Here is a 24,844-nt window from a genome sequence, read left to right on the forward strand (position 1 = left end):
ATATTTTCTGTCCCATTCTTGAGTATTCATGGTATGTTGGCCTCCTCATACCACTCTTCTGGCATTATTTCTTCCAAACATGGGTAAAGTTGTCACTGAGTTTCCCTTAACAATTCAACATGGGCTTCCCTGGTGGCTCAGTGGTAAAGAATCCACCAGCCAATGCAGGAGACAGGAGTTTGTCCCTCATCCAGGGAAATTCCACACGTCACAGAGCGACTAAGCCCATGTGCTGCAACTACTGAGCCTGTGCTCTTGAGTCCAGGGACCGTGATTTTTGAGCTCATGCACAGCAACTACTGAAGCCAGCACATCCTGGACCCCGAGCCGCCACAGGAGAAGCCACCACAATAAGAGAGAGCTGCGCACCGCAGTGAAGAGTAACCCCACTCTCTGCAACCAGAGGAAAGCTCACAGCAACAAGGACCCAGCACAGCCAATAAAAACAAAACAAAACAAAAACAACTTCAACATGATTCACTGAAAATTACTTATTAGAGAAGCAATGACTTATTGATTGCTGTCTTCACCCTGATTTCTAAGTTCTATAACTCCAAGGAGCAACATGATTTCAGTTAAGTAGAACTCATTTTTTTTTTTTTTTTTTTTTTTAAGTAGAACTCATTATTAGAACAAATATTTCCATACAAATGAATGCAAGCATAATTTGAATTGTGAGTATAGTCTATTTCTAGAATTTCATCAAAATACTGATCAATATGTGAAAAATCATAAAATTGGTTGAATGTAATTCTCATTTACAATTGAAATAAAATATTATGAAACCCTTATAGCTCTAAAAGACAGTTGGTGATAATCTACAAGGCAACTTGTAAATGCATTTCTTTTGTTGTGAACTGTCTATAAATACATTTTGCCACTTTATATTGATATCTTTTGGTATTCAGGAGTGTGCATATCAGGAATATGAGTCTTTGCAATTCAAGACTGAATAATTTTTCTACTTAGACTGATAAGTCAGGAAGTTTAGATTCCTAATTAACTGTCACTCAGAGGGACCATGATCAACTCGCCACAACCGGACAGCAGTGTGATCAGTTTTGTGTGATTACTGCTGCAGCCCCATGGCCCACTGTGGTAACCATGACTACCATGCCTCTGGCTGCTAAGTGTCACCCCTTGGCCTCTACAATACTAGGATCCCATTACCAAGATTGAATTCCAGAAGACTTTCAAAGCTGACATTTCCAGTAGTCATCCTTGGCCTGGGAGGGTAGTCACACGTGAGAGATTTAAGCATGCTGATGTTCTCATTTCTAATGTATTGTTCAGGATCTTGATGGAGAGAGTGTCTGCTGGGGTCCAGCCTCGGCAGGATCCAGGGGGTACCCTCAGGATGAACGGCGTCGGCGAGAGAAGACACATGAGACCAGCCTTGATGGGGCCAAGTCTGCGAGGGAGAGAGAGAGAAAGAGAAAGAGAGAGAGAGAGAGAGTGACCAGACGGGGGGTGCAGCAGAGTCTGGCAAATCTTTATCTTTTTTTTTACCGTAGCTTTTATATTCTAAGTTAGTACATTTTTAAGGGGAAGATAGTTTAATATTACATCGGCTCATCCTTCACAAAACCAGGGTGTTTTCTGCATATTTCTTTGTGAGAGTCTTGCACATTATCTTCTGGCCTTGGGTCCTATTGACATTTTATGACCTAGGTGAATGCAAAGCTGTTTTCCGTAATCTATTCTTTAATGAACACAAAGGTCAGTCCTTTTGCAGAAGTTATCAGTTAAATTTATCTAAAAGGTTTACCACACAAAGACTCTGCGGCTCTGGTGAGGCAGCCCCTGTTTAGCATTCCTGGTTAAAATTAACAATTCTAAACTTATTTTTCTAAATCTTTAACTATAACCGCTTTTAGAATAATATTTTTATGTTCTCTAATAAGGCTTCCTCACCCCCGAAGGGCTCTGTGCCTATTAGGGCCTTTATGTGATCAGGTTCTTTATGCAGTTTATGATTAAGGTGTTGTGAGCAGTCATGGGCATTAGTACGCATTTGCCAAGCAGGCTAGAATGCCAGCAAAGGGGTCTAAATTGAAACACTCCTTTCATCCTGGATAATCTTATAGGATACCACCGTCTGGCAGACATATTAATTAAAGTTCTAAGTTGATTCTGTTTGGAAAGAGATCGGGGAAGGCCTTCTACCCGTGTCACAGAAATGAGGGAGTAGTCTAATACAGCAAGCATCAGAAAGACAGAGATCATCTTTAAGGTGAGCGCCGGGGCAGCTTTTCGAAATCCCTGAAGTCCTGATCTGCCTTGCTTGTCAGGTCTCCTCACGACCTTGTCATGGTGGGCTCTCGTGTGCTGGCTCCCGGCAAGTGTCCTCTCAGTGTTATAGGAAACATAATTATTTAAGCATATCTTTAGTAAATCAAGTTTGATAGTTCTGTTTTCCTGAGATTTTTGATTCCTAACTCTACATTTTACTACCTCCTGTTACCTTCAACTTCTAAGATAGTTCACTATTGAGAAGAGGTTTCAGTGAAGCAAGCACTTTAGAAGCCACTTCTGGGTACTTGAGCTAAAGTTGAGTCCAGAATTCTATTTTGTGTGCCAGTAGGCCTGGGCCAAATGCTGCTATACATTATGACCCTTCTTCTTTAATCTAGTTGCCGTAAAATCCATTCCCACACTCATCTTCCACAACAGTTTCTGCTGATCTGTAATAGCAAAACCTCCTAGATCAAAATATCCTCCTAGATAATGAATATCTTCCTAGATCAGATGTGTACCTCAAAACAGCTTGATCTCTGAGTTTAGCTAAGCACCTTAAAAAGGAAGAGGATCTCATGTGGGTATTTAACCATGAGCATCAACTAAGCCAAGAAGCCATCATCCAGTACTCTGGCAAAGGGGTGGCCAACTTCCTTGGAAGGGGAGAGTTTGTTTCTATAGGCAGTGATAGCTTATCCGTGTTTGAGGGTTCAGAGTACCCAAATTCATTGGAATATGCCTCAATTGTCTGCTTCCAATTCATATGAGTCCACTGTTTCCTCAATAACATATTAATGCTAAAGTAGACTGGCAAAGCTGTGGCTGTGTTGCAATTCAGCCACCTGAAAAATAACCTTATTTTGTTTTTTAAAAAAATGTTGAACCTTAGTCATATGAAATAAAACTTTTTTTTCAATCATAGACGTTCTTGAGTTTCCTACTTGTGAATAGAACTAGGAATTTAAAGCCCAGATATTGTCATTTGTTCAAGTTCTACTATAGAAGGCCCACACCAGACAGTAGTCTTGAATGTTTTATGCCCATTATACTATTTCAGTAGTTGCTTAGCCTCCCAAATCATTTCTTTATGCATTTGTGCTCAGTCAACATTGAGTGATCATTTAATTACTGATTGCTACTACAAACCACGAGCCCCCCAGTGACCTATCTTGTACTGGCTGTGAGGTCATGATTAACTTCAAATTTAATCAAATCAGCAAAATGACTTCCAGTGTTCATTTCTGCATTTCTTTTTTCCTAGACACAGGGCTGTTACTAAAAATCAGTTTAGGAGAATAGAAGCTACTCTGTATAGTCTATATATTTGCTATATTCTAGATATTTGAATATATAGATCAGGGGTTTAAACAGCCAATAGGAAAGCAAAAGTCAATAATGATTCCTTATTCTGAAGCATCAGTGAAGATGGTCCCTCAGGCTTATCAGGAAACTGCAATAAATCTCAGTGTCTGGATATATTTCACTGGTTCTTTCAATCAGAAACAGTAAAACAGTAGTTTTCAGAAACTCAGTAGTTAATCTACTATTTTTCTTCAATTTTTATATTGGAGTATGTAATCGATTGGGGCTTCCCTGGTGGCTCAAATGTAAAGAATCTGCCTACAATGCAGGAGACCCAGGTTCAATCCCTGGGGTTAACTTCAGGTGTCCAGGAGAGATTCAGTTATACATATACACATATCTTTTCTTTTTCAAATTACTTTCTCATTTAGGTTATTGCAGAATATGGAGCAGAGTTCCCTGTGCTATACAATAAAATGCAGTGGTCATGAACTTTTTCTATAAGAGGATGAAGAGTAAACATATTTTGCTTTTCAAGCCATGTGGTCTGTCTCAGGTATTCTACTCTATGATGGTATCACTAAAATGGCCATTTACAGTACATAAAAGGACACGGTTGGTTTTCAATAAAACTTTCTTTATAAAACAGAAGGGTAGATATGACTTGAGAACCATAGCCTGACCCCTGTAGTTGAGGAAAATTTGTATTTGGACACTTGGGTATTGGAGAAGAGGGCTAAGGGATAGTTCCTATTGCTTCTTAGAAGTCAAGAAAAAGGAATATTAACGGCTTTTAGAATATCTGTTAATTAGAAGATTTAATGTATTTTGAAGGTTAATACTTCATTACAGTCTTTATGGAATTTGTCGTGTTAATCCTTAAAAACATGTAGAATTACTCTCATCACCAGTAGATTTGAAATATGTAAAATACTACTGACATTTTTTATAAAGATCTTCAGTAAAATTGAGCTTACAGTAATCAACCTTCAAATAAGTAAATTGTCAGTGAATTTTAAACTTAGATAGTAAATATAACTTTTCTGATAAAAATGTGGTGTGCTTAAAATTTCAGAAAATCTGAGAGAAGTAAATTTTATGCCCTATAGATTGTCTCAAGCATCATTTTTTTTTCTTTTATTTTTATTAGTTGGAGGCTAATTACTTTACAATATTGTAGTGGTTTTTGCCATACATTGAACAAACTGCTTCCCTGATGGCTCAGTGGGTAAAGGATTCTCCTGCAATGCAGGAGACACAGGAGATGCAGGTTTGATCCCTGGGTTGGGAAGGTCCCCTAGAGAAGAAAATGGCAACTCACTCAAGTATTCCTGCCAGGAAAATCCCATGGACAGAGGAGCCTGACAGCCTATGGTTCATGGGGTCACAAAGAGTGGGACATGACTGAATGCCTAAGGACAGGGATATTTATAATAGCTGTACCACAGTATTCCTTTGAAATTTAATAGTTTTCTGGAAAATATGGAAGATAAGATCATATTTTTAGTCTTGTTTCAGCATCTACCCAGCTTCATAAAAATAGGTATGTCTCTTAAACTTTTTCTTGACTAGCAATTTTTCGTAAATACTGGGAAAGCACTTTTTAAAATGCCTTATGTCTTACACCTGACAATATGTATTGATTTACTGAATGAAACAGAAAGGAGCCATTAGCTATTTTGAGAAGAACTAGGAAGATTTATCTTAAATTGTTATTGGTTGAAACATTACATCAAGGGGACATTTTTCAAAGTAGTATTAAAATTTAGACTGACAACAGAACTAATTCTGTTTTTGTAGTGTGTGTGGCTCTAAAATTCCAAAATACTCCAATAAAATGGTAAAAAATAAGTAAAAATATTTGGAAATACTTGAGTCACTCATTTTTGTCATGGTTTATTTGAATATGTAATAGGCACTATCTTAGCTAGTTAATTGGAAAGGATGCAAACAGGAACACTGACCATTCTAAGAGAATTCTCCATTATCAGTACTTTGTTTTCTTTGTAATGTTTTCTTTACATCCATAAAATGGATCTAAACTTAGAAAAATGACAGGAAATAACTTTCAGACCTGGAAATTTAATAAGGCAAGCTATTATAAAATTCTTATCATTCTAAGTTTTCTTTTACAAGAAAATCATGGAAAGTGGTAAAAGAGTAAGTGAAAGTCATTCAGTCATGTTTGACTCTTTGCAACCCCATGAACTGTAGTCCATGGAATTCTCCAGGCCAGAATACTGGAGTGGGTAGCCATTCCCTTCTCCAGAAAGCAGTAAAATAAACCTCAGTACCAGGTTAATGCATTGATGTTCATCAGCAAAGATTCATGCTGGTGCCAAGTCAGGGATTGACTAGAGTAAGATCTTACTAGTTGTCTGAACTGAGTTTTGGGTCCACCTCCTACTCTGAAAAGAAAGAAAAAGCTGGCTTATTTTATATACTGCAAGTTTCCATAAGGAAACTGGCTTATTTTAAAATTTTCACACTGTGTACTACTTTTCTTTGCTCTAACATATTGACTTTATTATGTTATATTTTGAAGGACTCAAATATCAAGAGGTCTTTCATAAAACCTTGAAGAATGTGTATTTGCAATAAACAGTATGTATCAGAAATCATGTAAGGTCTTTCTCTTTGACCTAGTACTTCTATGATAAAATATTTTAATAAATATATACAAAACACTAATAAAATGTATATAATAAAAATTGTTTAAATATCTAAGAATATTTCAAGTCATTAAACTGTATGAACCACAAATGATAAGCAGACATTAAATCTAATTTCTAAACAAGTTTAGAAAACAATAGCATTGCTCTCTAAATGTTACCTAAACATTAACAACTTTCTCATGATACTTTAAGTAGAATCATAAGAAAATAGTATATTTATCATAAATATTCACAACACTAATTATCTGATAATATAGACATTTTGTTTTACTTTGTAAATACCTTTATACTCTGTTTTAGTAAGGAAAGTCTGGAGCAGCTTCTGATGCTTTTGTACCTGGTGGTAATGATGGATATAGGCAATTACAGAAACCATGGATTGATCAGAGAGGGTTCAGATGCCAGGGTTGAAGATCAAGACAGCCCCAACATGGGAAGTTAGCAGGACAAACAGAAGTGCCAGTGATGGTAAAGTCTAAAAAGGGTAGTAGAAAAAGATGACTGATATAATTAATAGGCTTAAATAATTATTGTCACTTGCAGAAGTATTAACTGTAGCTTGTTACAAAGGGGCTTGCATTTTGGCTTTAATACATATTCAGGCTTCAAGCTTAAAGACTCAGTGACAAAACACATCAAAGTGAACACAAGTGGATCAGAGTAGAAAAGGAGCAGATGATAGCAAAGGTTTTTGGTATCCCTGTGTCCCTTCCACTCAGCCCACTTCTAGTATCTGTACCAGATATCAAGCTCAGACCCACCAGCCTCTTCGCTTGCCAGCCAACTTTATACTTTCTAGCCTCAGACTTACACCTAAGCATTAAATGTCTGCTGGATCCTGATTCTGAGGCAAATGAAGCCTGCAAGGGTAGTACTTAACACTGTTGAAGTCAAAATTGGATCTACCAGAGAAGGTATCTGGCAGACCCTCCACCTGACTGTGTTACAGATATTTCTGGAAGACGTCCTGTACACTTCTCAGCGGTCGTGAGTAGACCTGGTCCCTATCTCCCACAGCAGTAGCCTTGAAACAGAACTTTTTTTGTTTGCTTTGCTTTTCCTTCTCTCTCTCCCCATACTCTTGGATCACTTCCCAAATATACTACCTAAACCTACATTTTCAGGCTTTTTTCAGGAGGAGAGACCCAAACTAAGCCACTGTCATTTTCATTTTATGTGATAGTAATTCTAACGCTAGATAAGGATATTTTAATAAAGTTTGGTCTTTGCCCTATTAACTAGAGATGAAAATTCTAAATGAAATATTGATAAAGTACATTAAAATTATGACAATTATTATCCTGGATTAACCCAGGGAAGGTTATAGGAAAGAGCCAAAGTGTTTTTAAAAGTGATAGTCACCCCCACACAGAAGATCCAGTAGATTTGACACAAATATTTCAAATAAGTCAGTTCAGGAAGCTTTCTAGATAAAGATTATATTATATAATTGATGGATTTTATAAACCATTAATATTGTAAAATATAAAATACCACTCAGTGGTTATTTTATGGATACTTTAACATATCCTTTAATCTTAAATAGGTAATAGATATCCTTGTACCCAAGATACAAACCCTTTAAGGAACATTTAAAACTCTTTCTTATAAGAGACCTAAGAGAATAAAGGAATGTCACTATTACATGGTATTAAGTTTAAGATGCTATTTTTTTCTACTTTAACTATAAATTATATATAAATAATATAATATATATAAATTGTATAAATATTATATATATAATATATATAAGTATATATAATATATATACATTATATAAATAAAATATATAAAGTTTATATATGAATATATAAACATTTATATAAATATATATAAACAATATATTTAAATTCAAATTGTATTTGAAATTTTAGCAAGTACTTTTTAGAAACCTTGTTAAACTGCATCTAAATTTTATAACACAAACAGAAAAGAATATGTCCTCCAGATATGCTATTTGCACCTGTGGAATAAAAATGGTGACATGTAAATACAGAAGAAACTAACAGTGGAGCTAAAAAAAATAATCCTAGTACAGATGTATATGCATGGGTATTGGTATATGAGAGGAGTAGCATTGTTAATCATTGTGGGCCAAGAACAGATTAGTGGATAATGATGAGAAATTTGGCTCCATCTTTGGAGACGGAAATGGCAACCCACTCCAGTACTCTTGCCTGGAAAATCCCATGGACGGAGGAGCCTGGTAGGCTGCAGTCCAAGGGGTCGCTAAGAGTCGGACACAACTGAGCGACTTCACTTCGCTTTATGGAGGAAAGGTCTGAAAAGTTCTAAAATGAACTCACAACCTACATATAACAGCTGAAACCACAAATTGGACAATATACATAAACAAGCAGATGAGAGGTATCTTCTAAAACAATCTGTAGAAAGTACGTGTTATAAAGGGCTTCCTTGTGGCTCAGCGAGGTACAGAACCTGCCTGCAACGCAGGAGACATTGATTCCATCCCTGGGTTCGGAAGTTCTGCTGGAGAAGGAATTGGCAACCCACTCCAGTATCCTTGCCTGGGAAATCCCATGACAGAGGAGTCCGGTGGGCTACAGTCCGAGGTGTCGCAAAGAGTCAGATATGACTTAGTGACTGAGCACACACACAAGCACATATTATAAAAGCAAATAATTGATTACAGGAAATGTGATTACAAGAAAGTTCTATTTTCAATCCAGCATGTTTTGAAATTTAACCTGAGAATGAAAAAGCATTCAGTATCTGAAAGTAGTAAGAATTCAATATTTAAAACATATCAGGGTATCCTGGAGTCAATAAGAAAAGAAGAATAAATCAGAAAAACAGGTAACAGGTATGAAAAATTGATTCACAGTCAAATCCTAAATGGATCAGAAAAATATAAAACAATACTGAATTTCACAAGTAATAGGAAAAATGGAAATTAAAACCAACTTCATATCTATTTTGCAATGTTTAGAAAGCTCTATAGAATCTTGCCAAGGGTATGGACAAATAAGAACCCTCATACTGTTATATTTAATAAAATATTCATTTCAGCTTTTATAATGATCTTTATCATTACTATGCAATAAGATAAAAAGAGTCTAATATTTATTGAGTCAGAAACTACTGCAAGCATTTGATATTTTATCATTTTATCTCATTTAATTAGCTCAACAATCTTTTGAAAGAAACCGTTAGTCACATTATATAACCAAGGTTTACAGAAGAAAGGGCTTCAAGATCACACAGCTGGTAAAGGGCAGAAATAATACTCAAACCCGAGGTTATGTTATAATTGACATGGTATGATGTAAAGCTCTAGGCTGTTGCCTGTCCTGATATCTTTATTTCCTGCTTCTGGGCTTAGAGTTTAATGTGATCATCACAGAGATATCTCTTCTAAGAATTTCCTGTTACAGTAAGTGACTATTTTGTAATCTCCACAATGACAAATGATGTAGCTAAATTACCCGCTGCTACATATTTCTCTTCACACTTAGCACTGTGAGTGGTGAAAATAAGGTACTTATTACTATTGGGTAGAATTATAAGTGAGTGTTGCCAAAATAACACACACCCAGAATTGCTACTACCGCTCCCATCACAACCACTACCACCACCCACTACTACTGCCTACATATATACATACACCGTCAGAAAAATGACTAGATAAAATATTCCCAAATACTATCACTGTAAGTCTTTAATGTTCTACATTATAGCTCTCATTCTTTCATAGTGGGTTTGAATTTTGTCCAACTATAGAAAAGATGGTCTTTCTGAATTCTGATCTTCACAAAGCTTTCTATATTGGCTATGATAAACATCACAATTGATACTTATTCTGTAGAATTTGTAGTATGCGTGTGTGAGTTGGTTCAGCCTTTGCAAAAACACTTTGTCCATTTAGAAAGGCTGGTGATATGTGGTTATCAACATTCACAGTAGGTTGTGTAATTTGTTAGCTTGACATTTTATCCCTATTGTGGTCTGTCGGTAGTTTGTTTATAACATCTATTTAACCAGAAAGCAGATATTGACCTAGCTGATTAAAATCAAAGAGTAAATCTGGATTAATAAAGTAGCCTAATTTATCAGTGGGGTGGGTACTAACTAGAGAATACTGAATTCCTCCTGGGTAGCCTTTTAGAGATTTGAGTTTTCTTCTTTCACTATGTGATTGAGCTAATGATGGGGAAATTTTTTTAAATTGGGAAATCTATTCTTATTGCCATTCCTCCCATCAAAGTTAAGAACTCTAATTTTTGTTACTTTGCCTCTCTGTATTAAAAGACAGAACTCCACTTGATAAGCAGTAACCAAGTCTCTAAGGTGATTAGAGATTGAGTCTAATGAGGGCCAGGGTCACAGAGTAAAGCCACATACATGCCAATTAGCTTTATGCATTGAAATATATTATCCCATGACTCCCGCTTGGGTTTCTACCTAGGCCAAAATGTGTATGATAGATTTGGAGAGTGCAATGACTCAGCAGAAACTTTCTATCATTAGCCGAAACAGGGGGCATTTCAAGTTCATGTCCTCTTCCATATTGGTTAACTTGATCTTTTTTTTTTTTTTTTTTTAAGTAAAGGGAGTATTTGCAGAGGTCATATGGTCTACTTGTGAGTTGACAATAGCATACAATGGGAAATGTAAGAGCTGACATACTTGAAAAATTCAGTGCAATTGTGTATTATTTTTCTCCCCACTTCGTAATCTCAGTAAGTGTACACTGCTTACAGTGTAATCTCACTGCTTTGATAAATTTGTATATATAATTTGTTATATAATACATGCTTATGGTACAAAATTCAAAATTTTCTGAAGGGTATACATGAAAACTATTTCAACATTTCTCCCTTTTCCCTCAGACACATATTTCCCTCTGTACTTTAACAACTAACAGATTCATGTTTATTCTTCTAGAGAAGCTTATTGTTTGAAGGAAAAAAAAAGTTTACTATAAGTTGTCTTCTCTTCCTTATTGAAAGTGGCTTTATTGTTTGAATCCATTCCTGTGATAGCTTTGGGAAACTACTACCTTCCCCAAATCATTGTCAAATAATTAATCTTCATAAAGCTTAACTCATGTAATGCTGAATCAAAATCAGTGTTCCTAAGGAATTTCTCATTAATTCTTTTTTTTAGTCCTTAAGTCCTCATTTAGCACTTACCCTGCATCCAGTACCATGAATACTATATCCACATGCACTTGAATTTTGTAGTAATCTGTGTACTGCAGGTTAGTCTAATAACTTCCCCTAATGGTCAAATCTCATATAAGTAAAGCCATATAGTACAGAGCCAATTGAGTTTTTATAAGATTGTAAACAACATTCAGTTTTTTTCAGTTGTTCATCATATATCATAGTTTTAATGCCCTTTTCATTACTCTGCTTCAACTATGTAAAGAAATAGTTGACACTTATAGATATTAATATAAAAAGTATTCAAAATATTTGATCAGCACAAAATAAAACTAATTTATCATCTCACTTGTACCCAGATGCTCTACATTAGAGTTATCTAGTTAACTACATATTCTTCTCATTAAAAATGTCTTTATTGAATACTAGCCATCAACTTTTGGGAATTAATATAAGGGGACATGCTGAGTCATCAGACTTGTTCAAATTGTACATTGAACAAAGATGTTCAGCCAAGAGGATAGTCATGACTGCTTATCCCTACTCTACTTTTCAGTCTTGTATCCTGCTGTATAGCTGGGTCCATTTGAGGAGGAAGAATTTTCTTTGAAATGAGCAATCATCCACAATGCTATAACCCAAAGGAGCATTTTAATTCTAAAATGGGGCAACATAATTTTTCAGTTGCTGTCTTCAAAAGGTGGAGTCTATTTCCCTAACCTTAAATCTTCACTGGTCTTGTATATTGCTTTGACCAATTTAGGATGTGACAGAAATGCCATGTTTTGAGTTATAGAATTGGCCCTGGTAGGTTTTGTGTGCTTTTTACTTAGCCCTCTTGAATCACTACTCTTAAGACACCAATGAAGAAAGCTGTCTAGGCTATTGGAGAAAGAGAGGCTACATGAAAGATGAAGCAAGGGGCCGTCGACCACATGCATGTGTACTCAGATGTGGCTGACTCTTTGCAACCCTATGGACTGTAGCACTTCAGCCTTCTACTAGACAAGGGAGAGAGATCATCTGGAACTTTCAACCTCAGCTGGTGTGCCAGTAAACGATTTCTCAAAAGGAAATCCAGGTAAACCAGCTGAGGAATTTCCCAGCCAACCCACAGAACCAGGGGAAAATATAAATCGGTATTGTTTTAAGCCATAAGCTTTTGAGTGGTTTGTGTAACAGCAATACTTGATACTGTGTATTTTAAATCTTTTCATCAAGTCCAAGATCCAAGGACAGAAGTAATTTTCCTAATTCTCAGAAAGGCACTATAGATGCTAGCATGGATATTATAACTCTGAACAATGTCCAGAGAAATGAAACATATTCACAGAGTGTTAATAACAGCTAAAAGCATCAAAAGGAATAGTTCTTGAGTGACTGAGTCTTCCAAATAGCTTTTACAAGGACAATCATCTTATCTCTGTGTGAAAAATCACCCTAATTATATGCCTGCCAAATGGGAGGAGGTTATAAAATTACCAACTCATTAACAGGAATACTTTGGGGGAGGGGTACATGCTAAAGGCATTGAATAACAGAAATGCTGCTAAAATTCATATCAAACATCTACACTTGGATCTGTATAAAACCATTTTGGATTTTTGTGATTTGGCTTCTGCCCAACATTCTTTTAATTCAAAGAGAGTCGTTTGCTATTATGCTTGTGTAATTTAAAAAGAGTAGTATGCTATACTGCTACAAGTCTACAATGAAAATCATCTTTTGTATGACCAAGAAAATTCCACAGTATTTTGGAATGTAAATAGCATGAACATGTTCAATAGGAAACGTAAACTTCGTTTAGAGCAGTGACTTAACTATTAACCTGTACGGCTCGTATGTGTGAAAGCAATATATCAGTTAGATCTCTTATCTACTTATTTGGTTTTAATATGATAAAATATAATATTTTATTTTGCAAAATATTAATATCTCTAAATACAAAAAGTTAAATAGCTTATTAGTAAGTTACAGATTTTGTGCTTATGAAAGGTGTGTATGATTTGATATTTTGATGTTTGTAAATAAGCTGTGTGGCTTTTGAAAATATTTAAATTATATTCTGAAAAGTGAAACCAAACAAAGGAAGTACAAATAAAATCAAATAAATGAAAATAAGAGACAAAAGGAAATACAAATTTCCAAAATCCAATACAAATTTTTGGAATACAAAATCCAAAGTGGTTGTGGAAGGTTAAATGTTAACTTGATGAGTAACATTGTTTAGAAACTTTCAATTTTGTTAAAATAAAATATGTTTTACTGTATCATTCTGATTGAATTTCCATCCCCAAATGAATTAGGAACGTTGATTTATTATTTTGGTTGACAACATATAAATGTGAAATGAAAGGCTCTTGATACATTTAGTTTCCTTTTTCAAAATAAAAATAAACTAATCACATATGTATGAGAAGATTAAAGACATGTAAGAAGCTTCCTGGAAGCTCAATATAATGGCAAACCAGACTAACATTCTCAGAGAAGTATCTAGTCTGATTTGGGGAAAGAAAGATATAGACAGCTATTATCAATAGTACTGAATTACCAAAATAAAGGGTCCTTACCTACTTTGGATTTTAGTCTTTTATGTTCACTTTGGATGAAAATAATGCTGAGAATCACATCTTTTAAATGTGATTTAAAGCCATCTCAATAACAGCATGAAAGTCCCATGCCCCTCATAAAGGGTTTTCCATGCTAGGTTTAGAATGAAGGTGGGGTCAGAATATAACCAACAAAATATAAATTTGGCTTGTTCCTTTCGATACAGTCAAAATGTCACTACCTAAACATAGCTGCGTGGTCGTTTTGTGTTGGTTTTCCTGGCTGTGGCATGTTTTACCACACAGGAATGTTTTTCAGTTCTTTATTTGATATATTACTGACACATGGCATTGTGTTAGTTTCAGGTTGCAGGTACTGGATAGTTGTATATACTGCCAAGTGAATGCTGTAGTAAGTCTAGTTACCATCTATCACCACATACGGTTAAATATCTTTTTCTTACAAGAATTATAAAATTTACTATATTGTAATTTATTATACAAGACAGTGCTAAGGATACTCATACAGTACATCTTCAGGATTTGTTTATAACTAAGATTTTACTTATTTTTCTGCCACATTCAACTCCCCAACCCCCAACTCTAGCCCCAACAGCCACCAATCCATTCTCTGTATCTATGAGCCCTCCCCCCTTTTTTTTCAATGAAGTTCTACATGTAAGTGAGATCTTAGAGTATTTATCTTTCTGATTTATTTCACCTAGCTCCATGCCCTAAAGGTCCATTCATATTGTAAATGGTAGGATTTCCTTCTTTAATTGCCGAATAATAGTCCATTACTACTCCATTGGTAAAGAATCCACCTGCCAATAAAGGAGATGCAGGTTTCATCTCTGGGTCAGGAAGATCCCCTGGAGAAGGAAATGGCAACTCACTTCAGTATTCTACTCTGGGAAATCCCATAGAAAGAAGAACCTGGTGGGCTACAGTCCATGTAGTTGCAAAAGAATTGAACACCACTTACTGACTAAGTAACAATGACAATATTCCATTGTACATAAACCATATTCATACGTTCATCCATCACAGGCCACTTAGGTTGCTTTCACGTCTTGGCTATTATAAGTAAAGCTACAATAAATGAAAGAGTGACTTGTACAAGAGACAGGGACCAAGACCATCCCCAAGAAAAAGAAATGCAAAAAAGCAAAATGGCGGTCTGAAGAGGCCTTACAAATAGTTGCTAAAATAAGAGAAGCAAAAAGCAAAGGAAAAAAGGAAAGATATACCCATCTGTATGCAGAGTTCCAAAGAATAACAAGGAGAGATAAGATAGCCTTGATCAGTGATCAGTGCAAAGAAATAGAGGAAAACAATAGAATGGGAAAGACTAGAGATCTCTTCAAGAAAATTAGACACACCAAGGGAACATTTCATGCAAAGATGGGCTCAATAAAGGACAGAAATGGTATGGACCTAACAGAAGCAGAAGGTATTAAGAAGACTTGGAAAAGAATACACAGAACTGTACGAAAAAGATCTTCACGACCCAGATAATCAGGGTGGTGTAATCACTTACCTAAAGCGAGACATCCTGGAATGTGAAGTCAAGTGGGCCTTAGGAAGCATCACTACAAACAAAGCTAGTGGAGGTGATGGAATTCCAGTTGAGCTATTTCAAATACTAAAAGATGATGCAGTGAAAGTGCTGCACTCAATATGCCAGCAAATTTGGAAAATGTAGCAGTGGCCACAGGACTGGAAAAGGTCAGTTTTCATTCCAACCCCAAAGAAAGGCAATGCCAAAGAATGCCCAAAGTACCACACAGTTGCACTCATCTCACATGCTAGTAAAGTAATGCTCTAAATTCTCCAAGCCAGACTTCAACAATACGTGAACCATGAACTTCCAGATGTTCAAGCTGGTTTTTGAAAAGGAAAAGGAACCAGAGGTTAAATTGTCAACATCTGCTGGATCATCAAAAAAGCAAGAGAGTTCCAGAAAAACATCTATTTCTGCTTTATTGACTATGCCAAAGCCTTTAGCTGTGTGGATCACAATAAACTGTGGAAAATTCTGAAAGAGATGGGAATGCCAGACCACCTGACCTGCCGCTTGAGAAACATGTATGCAGGTCAGGAAGCAACAGTTAGAACTGGACATGGAACAACAGACTGGTTCCAAATAGGAAAAGGAGTATGTCAAGGTTATATATTGTCTCCCTGCTTATTTAACTTATATGCAGAGCACATCATGAGAAATGCTGGGCTGGATGAAGCACAAGCTGGAATCAAGATTGCCAGGAGAAATATCAATAACCACAGATAACCCCACCCTTATGGCAGAAAGTGAAGAACTAAAGAGCCTCTTGAGGAAAGGGAAAGAGGAGAGTGAAAAAGTTGGTTTGAAGCTCAACATTCAGAAAACTAATATCATGGCATCTGGTCCCATCACTTCATGGCAAATAGGTGGGGAAACAGTGGCAGACTATTTTTGGGCTCCAAAATCACTGCAGATGGTGATTGCAGCCATGAAATTAAAAGATGCTTACTCCTTGGAAGGAAAGTTATGACCAACATTGACAGCATATCAAAAAGCAGAGACATTACTTTGCCAACAAAGGTCTGTCTAGTCAAGGCTATGGTTTATGCAGTAGTCATATAAGGATGTAAGAGTTGGACTATAAAGAAAACTGAGCACCAAAGAATTGATGCTTTTAAACTGTGTTGTTGGAAAAGACTCTTGAGAGTCCCTTGGACTGCAAGGAGATCCAACCAGTCCATCCTAAAGGAGATCAGTCCTGGGTGTTCATTGGAAGGACTGATGTTGAAGCTGAAACTCCAATACTTTGACCACTTGATACGAAGAGCTGACTCATTTGAAGAGACCCTCATGCTGGAAGGGATTGAAAGTAGAAGGAGAAGGGGATGACAGAGGATGAGATGGATGGATGGCATCACTGACTCAATGGACATGGGTTTGGCTGAAATCTGGGAATTGGTGATGGACAGGGAAGCCTGGTATGCTGCAGTCCTTGGGGTTGCAAAGAGTCGGACATGACTGACAGACTGAACTAAACTGAAATGAAATGAGTGTATAACTTTTCCATTTAAGTACTTTTGTTTCCTTCAGAAAAATACCCAGAAGTGGATAAATGAACCTTGGGTAGTTTGTTTATTTTTTTCCATTTTTTTTTAGTGAAACCTCCATTCAGTTTCCCCCAGTGGCTGTACCAACTTACATTCCCAGCAACAAGTGCACAAGAGTTCCCTTTTCTCCATATCCCCGCCAATGTTTATTTGTTGTCACTTCGATAATAGCTATTCTGACATGTGTAAACAATGTCTCATTGTGGTTTTGATTTTTGATACCCTGATTAGTGATGTTGAGCACCTCTCCATGTACCTGTTGGCCATCTGTATGCTTTTTTTGTAGTGATATACTTTGATTCTTTTATCTTTTGTGTGTATACTATAGGTTTTGTTTTGTATTTGATGTCACTCTTACACATAAAACAACTTGTGTTTATAATAGTGAATTTTAGGTTGATACCTTACATTTGAATACATTCTAAAGCTCTACATTTTTACCACTCTCTCTTTCACATTGTTTTTGATGTCACCATTTACATTTTACATATACAATTTACATTGTATATACATCTTGTATATATGCTAACAAATTATTGCACCTATAGTTACTTTTACTACTTTTGTCTTTTAACCTTCGTGCTTTGTAAGTTATTGCCAAAACCTCTTTTCAACATTATATTATTCTATATTTTACTACATGTACATTTACCAGTGAAACTAGTTTTGTCACTAAGTAGCACCCTTCCTTTTCACCTTAAGTTTCCTTAACATTTATTAAAAGGCTGGTCTAGTGGTGATAAACTCCTTTAGCTTTTCTACTTGTCTGGAAAGCTCTTTACCTCTCATTCAATTTGGTAGGATAACTTTACCAGTTAGAGTATTCTTGGTTGGCAGTTTCTTTCAGCATTTTGAATATATCATTATTCTCCCTTCCTACCTACAAATTTCCTACTGAAAAATCTGACAAACTCCTTGGGGTTCCTTTCTACATGACAAATTGTTTTTCTCTTGCTACTTTTTTTTTTTTCCTCTTGCTACTTTTAAGATTCTCTTTAATTTTGACACTTTAATTATAATGAATTTTGGTGTGATTCTCTTTGGATTTCTCTTATCTAGAAATTTCTGTGTTTCCTGGATTTTCATTTCTTTCCTTTCCAAGGTTACATAAGTTTTCAGATATGATTTCCTAAAATAGCTTTCCTGCCTCTCTTTCTTCTCTCTTTGGTGTCCTGATAATGTGAATATTGGTTTTCTTGATGTCGCCGCATACATTCCTTATGCTGTCTTCACTTAATGTTTTTCCTTTTTACTATTCTTGTTGGATATTTCCACTGCCCTATCTTTGAGTTCATTGACTTCTCTATTCTGCTGTATCTAGTCTATTGTTCAACCCCTCTGTTGTATATTTCAGTTTAGTTACTGTGTTTTTCAGTTCTGGAATTTCTATTTGGCATCGTCTTATATCCTTGAAATTCTCACTTTGTTTATCTGTTCTTCTCCTGGGTTTGGTTCATGTCTATGACTATCGTTTTGAACTCTTTTTTAGTTATTGATAAATATCTCCATTAAGGTCTTTTTCTTAGGTTTTATATCTTGTTCCTTTATTTGGAGCATACTCCTCTGTTTCTTCAATTTGCTTCACTCTCTGTGTCAGTTTATATGAATTAGGTAAAATAGCAACCACTCCCTGTCTTGAAAGAGTGGCCGCAGGTAGCAGATGAAGCTTATGTTTAACCCTTCCCTAGCTCTTGACGGTCTCAGAAACCTTTCTGATTACCCAAGCAGGCTACATTATAGTAGCTGAATGTGTTCCCAGGCCTGTCACTGGGCCTGTCACTCCCTAAAAGGGAGGATCTTAGTCTAGATTCAGGCGGATTAGAAATCAGACACTCAGGCAGCGGATCTTAAAGTATGCAAACCTCTTTCAGGGGAAGACTGGGAGATGATATTTCTATCTGTCTCTGCCCTGAATCCTGGTGTGATAGTTGAGAGCTGTTTGTTTGCTACCATCCTATTGAACTTGTGAACACATATTCAACTTATATGAATATGCTCGCAGACCCAGGCTACCAATAGGTGTGTCTTCTGAAGTGACAGCCACAAAGCCAAGGCGCCTGATGTGTCCACATGCTCCTTTCTCAGAGGTCAACCTGCAGCAGAGAAGTGGGAGAAAGTGAATATGGCACACACCAGTCTCTCCAGTCTCCGGAGAGGGCTGTCGTCTGTCCTTAGCTACATGTTTACCAAGGAGCCTGCCCTTCGGGCCACAGCTGTGAATTAAACAGGTCTCTTTAACAGACTGAGCTGTACTTCATTCTCCTGTCTCTATGCTGTGCCTTTGGGTTGGTAGTTAAGAATTCTTTCTCCATTTACTATAGTCTATAAGGACTGTAAGTCCCACTAGCCACAGAACCAGGCAATCAAAGAGTGTCTATAAGATAGCAGCTGTAAAAACCAGGCACCAGATGCGTACCTTGTCAGGAGATAACTGGTGACTTGGAGAAGGCTGTGATTATGAGGGTGACTGTGGTTATAATGGCTGTGATCATAATGCCTGCCCTCTGTGGAGGATTCCAGTAGTCACCTGGATGTATTTTAATTTATTAGATGACTGCTGCTTGGGCCAAAGCTTTAAGAGAAACAAGATAGCATCTTTCACCAAACACCTGGGTGCTTTTCGGTTGAATGCACTTAAATGCAAGATTTTTCTTGTTTGACTATTTATAACAGTTGCTCAGTTAGTTTTGGGGTTTCTTTCAGAGGAAATTATTCCATAGTAGCTGTAGGCTTCGTGTGTCTGTGGGAAGAAGTGACTTCGACTTAAGAGATGACTTCCTATGTCATTATCTTGAATATCTTGAACTGGAATCATCTCTGGTAGAAGTCAGTGATATGGTGTCACTACAGTTATCAACTCTCACTTAATACAAGCAAAAGCGTCCTGATTGCCATTGGACTAGTGAGTCATCTAGTGGCATTGCTCCATTTGATCCATACAATAAGGGAAAAAAAATTACTGTGCCTAGATTTCCCAGAAACTATGAACCTGAGGAAAAGTTTTATGTGCTTCAAATTTATTACTCAGTGTGATTGCAGAAAGCAAGCATGCAAAATGGGGACTGAGGCCAGGTGGGAGGGGAAGCAAATCTGATGTAATGTTATTTAACTGGCTGCTGTTGGATATCAAGCATGACTGCTTGGTGTCACCAGATTGTTCTATGAGAAGAGAAACTCTCCTGAGAAGTAGCTGTTTATCCGGAGAAGGAAGAAAGGAAAATCTAATTTCCTTGCACTTTCTAGTTGGATGTGCAGGCAATTCTTGCTATCTCTCAATACTTCAGTAACTCTAGGGTAGGAAGCAAGGGTGCATAATTGAGACATAAAGAAAAACACTGTTAGGCTCTGCTTGAAGTCACTGGCTGGTATAAGTGCAGTGTTAGTGATTGCAGAAGCTACTACTTCAACTACAAACAAAGTTCCTGGAAAGAGATCACTTCTGATTAATTGGTACATACCATTTCAAGTACTTTATATCATTTGAAACTACTCTAATCACACACTGAGAATGAGAAAACTGAGCCTCAGGGTTTCCCAGGACAACTAAGAAGTAACAGAGCTGAGATTTATATCCAGGTCTGTCTGATTCTAATGTATTAATACATGCCCTCTTGCCTTCTGCATAATAGGCATTTATCAACTTGCAAATCCTATGTGCATGTATTGCTGATTTCTGGTCTGGTTTATAAATATGTCCTACAGACTGGTTGTTCTACCTAATATGTATCATTACTTATTCTCTGATTATTTATATTTTCCCCAAAAAACCATTTCCCTATTATTAATATTTACCATTTGAACGTATAATAAAATCTTCCATACAATGACTGATCCAGGAATCTAAGGTCTATATGTTGCTCTTTCCTTATCTTCTGAAGTATAACCAATGACGTATAGAAATTGCTAATAATTAAAGCACTTACTACATATTTGGGACTGCCCTAAATTATTTGCATTGATCAACTTTGAGGTTTACAGCAGAATTATTAGGCACTGTTTTTCAGGTAAAGAAACAAAACAACTTGTCTGTCCTCTCATAGCTAGAAAATAGTAAAACCAGATAAAAACAGTCACTAAGATTTTATCTCTTAGAGACTAATCACTATGTTAACTTGAAAAATCTTTTGATTCTGTAAGTCTTTCTTGAATCCATTCTTTTTAATCCATGCCACTGTCAGCAATGGAATCCAAGTCAACATCTTCCTTTTATCTTATCTTCCTTTTGATCTTTTATCCTCTTAACTAATGCCCCTTTACCCAGTATTCTTCCTTACCAGTCTACTCTCTACATCACAACCAACATTGTTTAAGAAGTAAATATGATTTTATCTCTTCCTACAGAAAACCCATTCAAAAATCATCCAATATCCTTCAAATAAGATGGAATTGCATCTTATTTGCTAAGTCCACAGTGGACTTAGCATACTGGGCCTGGCTCCTGCAGACCTCTCCATCATCATCTGTCCAGAATCTAAATATTCAATCTAAATGATATGCTGTGTGCTCAGTTGCTTCTGCCATGTCCGGCTCTTTGCAACCCCACGGACCGTATCCCGCCAGGCTCCTCTGACAATGGGATTTTCCTGGCAAGAATACTGGAGTGGGTTGGCTGCCATTTCCTTCTCCAGGGGATCTTCCCAACCCAGGAATCGAACCCCAGTCTCCTACATCTCTTGCATTGCAGACAGATTCTTTACTGCTAAGCCACCAGTTTGCAAATACTTTCTATTCCTCAAAGTTGCTGCTCTCTTTCACGACAGTGCTATGCCCTTCATGTGCAACTCTCTGTCCTATCTCCAACACTTTCATGGAGGAATTTTTCTGGAGACTCTTCAGTTTCTATAACCCCATCATTATTAGTAACTCGAACTTTATTACTTGTGTCAGTATTTCCCAGTCGACTCGAAGCATTCTGGGGGCAGGGGCCATGTCTACCTTGTTTGAAACCCCTCATTGTTAGCACAACACCAAGGACAGGAATGTCTACTCCCCCCCACACACATAATACATGAAAGCATCCATGAATACATGCACACGCAACTGCATACATGCTCAAACACATGGGTGCTTACACCATCCAGTAAATTTATATTCTTCGAGGGCATGGTTTTGTTGTAGATAAAACATTCAACTAGAAGATAAAGAGAGACAAACCTTAATTGGGTATTAGCAGTTAATGGGACATTTCCTCAAACTGACATGAGAAAATCAACTTAATAAAGGTTGCTCCCAATTTTCAATGACTGTGTTCAACATCTTGTAGCCTGAAAATTGATTATCTATCTTTATTCAAGATCCCTCAGGATCTTCTAATTGCAAGCACAGCGTTGGGTTTCTCTCCACCTCTTGTAAGTTCCTCTGTATCGATATGTAAATATGTCTTACTGAATTTCTATATGATACTTTTAAAAGAAAGTTTTAAAGTAATTTTTCTTAAAGGGCTGTGTTTACTTAATTTTAAACATTAATATCTTTGATGCCTAATCCAGTAGAAATTTTAAAATCCAACTTTTTCATTTAATATTAAAGTACAATTTTTTCTTATAATAGCATAAATAGAACTGTTTACAGCTTACTAAAGAAAGGCTTCCCGGATAGCTCAGTTGGTCAAGAATCTGCTTGCAATACAGGAGACCTTGGTTCAATTCCCAAGTTGGGAAGATCCACTGGAGAAGGGATAGGCTACCCACTCCAGTATTCCTGGGCTTCCCTTGTGGCTCAGCTGATAGAGAATCCACCTGCAATGCGGGAGACCTGAGTTCGATCCCTGGGTTGGGGAGATCCCCTGGAGAAGGGAAAGGCTACCCACTCCAGTATTTTGGCTTGAAGAACGTCTTTATCCTAGCCTATGGTGAAAAAAAGAAAAGAAAGAAAAGAAAGTATAAAGATAAGTGAAATAAAGCATTTTTCACATTAAAAGGGAGAGCACTTTGAAGTAAACAAAATTGTCTCAATATCATCACTAAATACTGTAATGGGATTCTATTGGGATGAATTTTAGATATTGTAGTCAGAGCATAAATCTAGATGCTTTAACTAATTAAATGTCAATATTTTAAAAGTCTATTTCAAAAAAAAAAAAATAAAAGTCTATTTCAATATAAGTAATTTTAAGAAAGCGACTTCTTCTACAGTCTACATAGAAAAGAATAGCAAATTCATTCCACAAAACTTTTGTTTGTGTTTAGGCATTCAGTTATAGCATGCTGTGATTTCTTGGTAAAAATGCATCTCTTAAAACTGATTTTTAAAAAAATTTTGGCATGTATAATTTAGTGTGTATCTTAACACTATCACTAGTTCAAGTTTTAAAAAATGGCAATCTTTCTAAGTACTCCCAGAAAATAATTCAGAGTATTTAAATATGAGGAAGAAAATGTTATTTTTAACTCTGAAAATAAGGTCTCTAGTTGTTAAAGAGAAACACAAATAGCTTTTTATTGAAGCTATTAAAATATTTTATAAAATTGATTTCCGTGTTCTCACCCCGTCTCTTACCATGTTCTGAAATGACTATAATGACTTTGTATGCTCCTTGTCACAAATCTTGTCTCCCTCAAATCTAGTCACCACTTGTCCTATCTAAAAGGCAATCTGACCACATCACTTCACATATTATAGCTGTTCATAATTCCCATGTGGTTACAATAGAATGTTCCAACTTTTTAATTTGGCATGAAAGGTCTTGAGGAATGCCTTACCTTCTTCCAGGATAGCCTGTCAGGAACTCTATACAACCTTGTTGAAAGTGGAATAGCCCAGCACTGATGAACAGTGGGACTCTGTTTCACTCAGGGTCATGGCCAAAGTTTTCGGTTTAGCTCTTGGTCACAGGAAGACTACAGCGTCTCTAGTCATCACATTCTTTCATGACACCATCTTAGAGAAGAAGATATGGTTTATCTTTGTGTTTGTCTCCTTATCCAAGGAAAACCTTTCATGGAAGCCATGTCCTCCATCCTCCCAGCAGAACTGCCCTTTGGTTTCCTTGGCTATAGGACAGGATCATATACCTTACTGGCACTAGTGGTAAAAAATCTGCCTGCCAATAAAGGAGACTTGGGTTTGATCCCTGGGTCGGGAAGATCCCCTGGAGTAGGAAATGGCAACCCATTCAGTATTCTTGCCTGGGAAATTCCATCAAAGAGAAGCCTGGTGGGCTACAGTCCATGGGGCTGCAAAGAGTCAGACACAACTGAGTGACGAGAACAGCTAGTTACCAGAAGTAATCAGTTTAAGTTCTAGTGCTTTAATCAGTTTTGACTAATTGTAATTCATTCCCTGGCACACTAGAGAAAACTGCCTCTCCTGAATATATTGCCACCTGAACAAACTTGGGGTTGAATTTATTTGGCAATAATGGAGCAATGGATATGTAGTGTGCAAATAATTATTTCCCAATCCTCTTCTCAAAAGTTTTAAAAGTTTGGCAACAGTTTCACATGTCCTGAGCTTCCCTGGTGGCTCAGATGGTAAAAAGTCTGCTTACAAAGCAGGAGACCCAGATTTGATTCCTGGGTCGGGAAGTTCCCCTGGAGAAGGAAATGTCAACCCACTCCAGTGTTCTTGCTTGGAGAATCCCAAGGATGGAAGAGCCTGCCAGACTACAGTCCATGGGGTCACAGAGTCAGACACAACTAAGCGACTTCGCTTACTTACTTACTTATTTACTTCACATATCCTAGGAACTCTCTTTTTACTGAGTTTCTTTCTCATCTTCCATTCCTTTCACTATGCAGTTTTGAACAAGCTTGTCTAAAGTACAAACTCTTTCCAGTGAACCAGAAAAGAGAATATTATAAGTCTAGTGTTTTATCCTCCTAGTCACATTTAGAGCCTTAAA

This window comes from Cervus elaphus, chromosome 30 (genome assembly GCF_910594005.1).
Source record: "Cervus elaphus chromosome 30, mCerEla1.1, whole genome shotgun sequence".
NCBI lineage: Eukaryota > Metazoa > Chordata > Mammalia > Artiodactyla > Cervidae > Cervus > Cervus elaphus.